The sequence below is a fragment of the Pteronotus mesoamericanus genome, unplaced genomic scaffold (assembly GCF_021234165.1).
Source record: "Pteronotus mesoamericanus isolate MK-2021 breed Mesoamerican mustached bat unplaced genomic scaffold, CSHL_Meso_final contig_46, whole genome shotgun sequence".
In the NCBI taxonomy this organism is placed as follows: domain Eukaryota; kingdom Metazoa; phylum Chordata; class Mammalia; order Chiroptera; family Mormoopidae; genus Pteronotus; species Pteronotus mesoamericanus.
Genome location: NW_026555170.1, coordinates 4844931 through 4851538, shown reverse-complemented (window position 1 = coordinate 4851538; position 6608 = coordinate 4844931). Strand labels below are relative to the sequence as shown.

The 6608-nt window shown below is 35.8% G+C and overlaps 1 pseudogene; it reads left to right on the top strand.

The window, feature by feature from the left end:
- The first annotated feature begins 1739 nt into the window (after positions 1-1739).
- Positions 1740-3892, top strand: LOC129074078 (keratin, type I cytoskeletal 18-like; annotated as a pseudogene).
- Positions 3893-6608: the final 2716 nt, after the last annotated feature.

The window sequence follows — 6608 nt, the reverse complement described above, 5'->3', positions numbered from 1 at the left end:
AGAAACATAAAAAATGCACACTGTAAGTACACTAAAAAAAAGACTATTACACATGATAAATGGCTTAATAATACGAATTACCAGGAATTTATGACCATTATAAAACTGTAATTGTTAAATGGTATCTATTCAAATTATATGAACTTAAAACTGAAAAATGAAGAAAAATATCCAAATTAGAGTGGGAAGTTTTTCAGAGCACTTTTTCAATAACTGATAGCAGAAAACAAAAATATGCAAATATATAGACCTGAATAACACAATTATGAAATTTGACCTGTTTCACATATGTAAATCTATGTAACTAAAAAAAAACCCATGTTTATTCTTTAAAGTGTTCATGGAAATAGGTAGCCACAAAGCAAGTCTTCGAAGGTTTAAAAAAAGAAAACTTTGAAATCAAAAATAAAAATAAAATTAAAGAATCTCTAAAAGAAGGGACATAACAACATATTTGAAAAAATTACATGGAAAAAATTCCTATAGAAATTATAGGATATTATGAAAATAGTAATGAAATATGATATATTAAAACTTATATTTTTAGCAAGGCTATGAGAGGGATAATGTATAGCCTTAAAACACACAATAGCAAAATAGAAACAGCTGAAATAAATAATATTTTTACAAAGTTAGAAAAAATGACAAAGTAAAATCAAAATATAGAAAGAAATAAAAAATAGCTGGAGTTAATAATATAGAGAATAAATATTTACGTAAATAAAATTAAAACAAAATTTTAGCTTATTTAATATTAAAAAAATCAATAAAAGGGGGGAAGAAGGCACAAACTTCTTTTATCAGGCATAAAAAATGAACATCATACTATATCTTACATACATTAAAAAGTTAGTAAAGGAAGATATTAAGGTCATCTTCTCCATGCAAATGGAAAAAATCCTGAGAAAATAAATTTAAAATTGTCAAAAAGAAGAATCTGAATGATTCTATATCTATTTGTAAAAATAAATTTGCAATTAATTTTAAGTATTCCCACAAAGAATATCTTAGCACTTTATGTTTTCACCAATGATTTTTTCCAAATATTTAAGGATGAAATAAGAAAGTCATATATAAATTCTTCAATAAAGTAAAAAAATATGGAATATTTCCTAGTCTTTTTATGAAGCAAGGAAAACACTGTCAAAATTTACAAGGACATTACAATAAAAAATCACAATCTAATTACCACTATGGATGTATAAGAAAATTATAAATCAAAATTAAATTATATTAATAAAATATCTCCAATGGCATATGAAAAGAAAAATAGATGATGACTATGGTACATTTCCCCCCAGGGAATAAGATGAGTTTAACATTCAAATAAAATAATTCAACTCAGTAATTTCATATAGGTTAAATATTATAATTTTAAGAGATAAAAAGCTATATGTTAAAATCCAACACCCATTAATAATAACAACTTTTGGTCAACTAAAATTAAGAAGGCACTTCCTTAAACTAAAAAGAATATAAAAATACAAATATCAAATTTTATATTGTTGGTGAAATCTAAAAAATGCTTCCATAATTGATACGAGAGCATCCAATATCTCCATTAATATTTAACATTGTCTTGAGAAATACCAGAGTCATTTAAAAAAAGAAAGTTAAGTGGGAATTGAAAAAGAACAAATAAAATCACCATCATTCATAGCTAACAATTTTGTATATGTAGAAAACTCAAACACAGCTTCAACCTGAGTCTCAGCTGCTCGCCTTTCTCCCTGAATGACATGAGCTTCAGCATGAGCTCCAGCTATTCTGCAAACTACTGGATCCTGGACTCCATGCAATCACCCAGCCACCAGTCTGGCTGGCCAGCGACTATGTAGGAACTGGGAAGCTTGGGCTCCCAGATCTCAGTGTCCCACTACACCAGCATGTGGGGCAGATAGGGACCTGGGGGCCTGGCTGCAAGGATGGACAGGGGTCTGGCAAGCACAGGGGGCATCCAGAACGAGAAGGAGACTATGCAATGCCTGAATGACCGCCTGGCCTCCTACCTGGAAAGGGTGAGAAGCTAGAGGCTGATAATTGGAGACTGGAGAGCAAAATCTGGGAACACATGGAGAAGGGACCTGAGGTCAGAAACTGGGAGCATTATTTCAAGACCATTGAGGACCTGAGGGCTCAGATCTTTGCAATTTCTGTGGACAATGCCCACATTGTTCTGCAGATTGACAATGCTTGCCTTGCTGCTGTTGACTTCTGAGTCAAGTATGAGACAGAGCTGGCCATGCACCAGCTCTGTGAAGAATGACATCAATGAGCTCCAAAAGGTCACAGATGACACCAATATCATTTGGCTAAAACTGGAGACAGAGATGAGGCTCTCAAGGGGGAGCTGCTCTTCATGAAGAAGAACCACAAGGAGGAAGGAAATGGTCTACAAAACCAGATTGCCAACTCTGGGTTGACCATGGAGTTGGATGCCCCCAAATCTCAGGACCTCAGCAAAGTCATGGCAGATACCAAGACTCAGTATGACAAGCTAGTGTGGAAGAAACGAGAGGAGCTGGACAGGTACTGGTCCCATCAGATTGAGGAGAGCACCACAGTGGTCACCTCGCAGATCACTGAGAGAGATGCTGTTCAGATGACAATCATGGAGCTGAGATGTACAGTCCAGTCCTTGGAGACTGACCTGGACTGAATGAGAAATCTGAAGCCCAATTTGGAGATCAGCCTGATTTGGGAACTGTCCCGCCTGGTTTCAGGGACTGTAGCTTCACCAACAGGTTGGAGGGCCCCAAGGCTGGAGCTGAGCAAAGAGGCCTTGGGAAAATAGGCCACTGAGGAGATAAAACCTGTCCCCCTGGCAGGGGCTGGGCCCTACTTGGCCCCAGGGGATGGTTGGTTAGCCAATGATAGGTAAGACCCCTCAATGGCAGGGGCAACCTAAAACAGGAATAGTCACATAGGAGCCATCAGGGAAGGACTTGGGGGATACGAAGAAAGGGCAAAACACCCTCACCCCTTGGCTTTGTCATGGCCAGAGTCCTCATTCTATCTGAAAGAAGTCTCCTCATCTCTTGGCTGCTCTGCTCCACCCACCTGGCTCAGGCTTGAAACAATACTAAAGGCAGGTACAGCCCTAAACTGGATCCGGTGGTTCTCGGGACGATTAGGCCTGGAAAAGGAATGCATCAAATCCTACGAAACTTACTTTGCTAAGAATGCCCTCAAGTTAATGAGTACTGATGTTTGGGGTTGAGCATAGAATGTGATCAGTTTCCCAGGTTTCAAGGCCGAATAGGCACCACCCTGTCTACTAAATCTTGACATAGGCAAATCTCTGTGTTCTTTCAACTGTTATCTATGATCTCTGTTTTCTGTAAACATAGCCTTTGACACTGACTGATGAGATTTACAGGCATGCTGTATTCCCCTACACATATCATTCTCAATAAAAGCCACTTAAAGAGAAGGTCTTGGGGCATTCTCCACTAGAGGGAATCGCCACCCCCTTTTCCTGACAGATTGAGAAGTGTCTGGAATGACCTATTTTATTTTCCCCCATTCGCAGCAACCCGGGAGGGACTCTGCAGGAACAGACTATCCCCATCAGCCTGAGGGAGGTGGAGACGCGCTATGCCATGCAGATGGAACAGCTCAATGGGAACCTGCTACATCTGTAGTTAGATCTGGCCCGGACCCAGGCAGAGGGGCAGTGCCAGGCCCAGGAGTATGAGGCCCTGGTGAACATGAAGGTTAAGCTGGAGGCTAAGATGCCCTACATCTGCTACTGGAAGAAGGGAAGGACTTTGATCTTGATTTCCTAGACAACAAGCACTCTTTACAAACCATCGAAAAGACCACCAACCACAGGATTTTGGAAAGTAAAGTGCTATCTGAGGTCAATGACACCAAAGTTTTGAAGCATTAATGACAGCAGAAATGGGGCATCCCTTGGCGGGGCAAGAGGATGATAAAAAGTACAGAGTTCATGGAACATTAAATAAATAAATAAATAAATAAATAAATAAATAAATAAATAAAACCCGAAGGAGGTTACAGATAAGCTATTACAATTAAAAAATGAATTTACAAATATCCCTGGACATGATATCAACATGACTTCATTAATGTTGTATTTGCATGCATACACACATACATACAGACACCACACTGGGCAACTCATTTACAAATCTCAAACATGTCCTCCATAAAATGGAGATACTGAACAATTCTCTTTCCTCCTTTTCTTGCACACACATCACTTGAGTATCTGAAAGAAGTTCTCATTAAAAAATGCAAAAATTCACATATTTTTGCTTCATAGAACTTCAGCATTCTCTTTACATTCATATTAGCTGGTTTCTAAAGTTCCTTCCAACTCCAAACATCTGTGACTCCATGATTCATGGGTATAGCCTACAGAACTGGACAACCTGATACTAGCTGGGTATGTACATTAATCACACATTTCCTGGCCTCCTATTATCACCTTTACCCACTTCTCTCAATACTTGTTGTCTTTGTACATTCCTAGAACACAGAAATAGTGTCCTGTTTTTTCCAGAATTACTGAAATATTTTATTGTCTAAAAAAATTTAGTTAAATGAATGCTGATCAGTTCTTTCCATTGTTTACAATATCTCATGAGGATAAATCTATCCATTCACAACCTATCATTGTACAGCAGTAACTGCATAATGTACTGCATAAATTATGTGTATGTATAGACATTGAAATATCTCATCCCTTTTAATATTCATGTCCCACGCCATCTAATGTATATTTAATATATTTCTTGCTGATACCTGATATTTTAAGCAATAATGTTACATGAACTAGAGAATTAAAAAAATGAATATAACATGCCCTTTCACAAAGGGAGCATATATATTAGAAGTTAAAATGGATTCATCAACCATGGATTCTCGTTTTTAAGTAAAAGGTGACTAGATTGTTCAATAGAGTAATGCCATGTTTGCAGTCCCTTAAAAGCTCCTAGTCTAAAGAAGGAATAATGTATGAAACCCATGCTTGTAGAATTTTTTAAACTTACTGTAACAGAACTGTACTCATTTACACTGATCGCTGAGAAAAATGTAGTCTCATTCTCTCATTTTCCAAAAGAAGAGATTTCTAAAATCTCTAATTAATATAATATTGCACTATGACTCAAAGGAATGCAAACATCAACTGCATCTGAGAAGGTATGGCTCCAATGCTGTCCTTTTGACTGGGACCATCTTAAGAGCTGATAAAGAACTCTGTCACTAATAGTTGTCAGGTACCAACAGTAAACTCATTTTGAGTTTAGAAAAGGTTTTATTCTTTACATGGATGGTTAAAGTGAACTTCTAACCCACTATTTCAGTCACTTCACCCCTGAGGATATGAGTTTCCACATCTGACAAGTGAGAGAATTGTATTATAAAGGCTCTAATATTTCCCTCCATTCTACTTTTCTATGAGTCTGTGTACATAAATAATTTTAATTCAAGTGTCTTAAGAACTGAGGCAGGTCAGAGATGGAGGAGATGACCTCTGGATGGGAAGATGATTTCACTGATAAAATAGATCTAAAGGGTTCTGAAAGCTACTTTTCATGGAGAGGCATTCTAAATACAAGGCATTGTAGTGTAGGGTCACAAATTTTGATGAAAAGAGTATATTTGGGAGAATATGAAAAATTATCTGAGGTAATTTGAGTGGGATGAATATGTAATGCTATGTCAAACCTAAAAGGAAACTGGGTTTAATCCTTTAGCTACTAGGGGATAGTTGTAGGCTTTGATAGAATATGGTCTAATAAATGACAATGGGGTATGAAAAAAAACAAAAGAAGGTAAACTTTTTCTGAAAGTTAGTTCAATTTTTGGCCCTGCTTATTTCATTCAGCACACATGAAGAAATAAAGATATAAACATTCAGCCTTGTAATTCATAACATATAACCTTTCAAGCTAAAAGCTATAAGGGCAGGTGAATAATCTTTCCATACTTGACAAATCATTATGTTGCTTAAATGAGCAGTATGAACTTGGTAGGTATTCAGTCAATTTTCTTTTACCATAAGTTTAACAATTAATATAGGATATGTATATGTATGAGGCAAGAAATTTTTAGCAGTATTAAAAAAAAGAAAAAAGCTGGCTTCATTCTTTACTGAATATTCTTATCCATTCTCTTTAAAACAACCAAAACACAAGGGCATTTGTGCAAATTTCTTCAAAAATACAGAAGAATTTTACATTATCACACCCTAAATGATATGAGTAATGAAATATACATGAAAAGCCATCTTTTTATTTTTTTGCGAAACTTATTTTACATGTATGGCAACAACAATTTAATTCAATTTAACAAATATTACTGAAGTACAGTCTCAAACATTTCAACTTCAAAACCACTGGCATTAATGTAGTAATAGTCAAACCAACATAAATAAATGTTAAAATGCTCATTATTTAAAGGTATTTATTTAAAATATCCAAACTAATGCCAATAATTGGTAAGTAATAAAAATTATCTTTTTCTCAACTTTAAATTCATGATTATATGCTGAGATACCCAATTACTTTATTTTCATTCAAATGTATTTTAGCACCAAGCAAAAAAAAATTATGATGCAAATTAAGACATCATCAAAC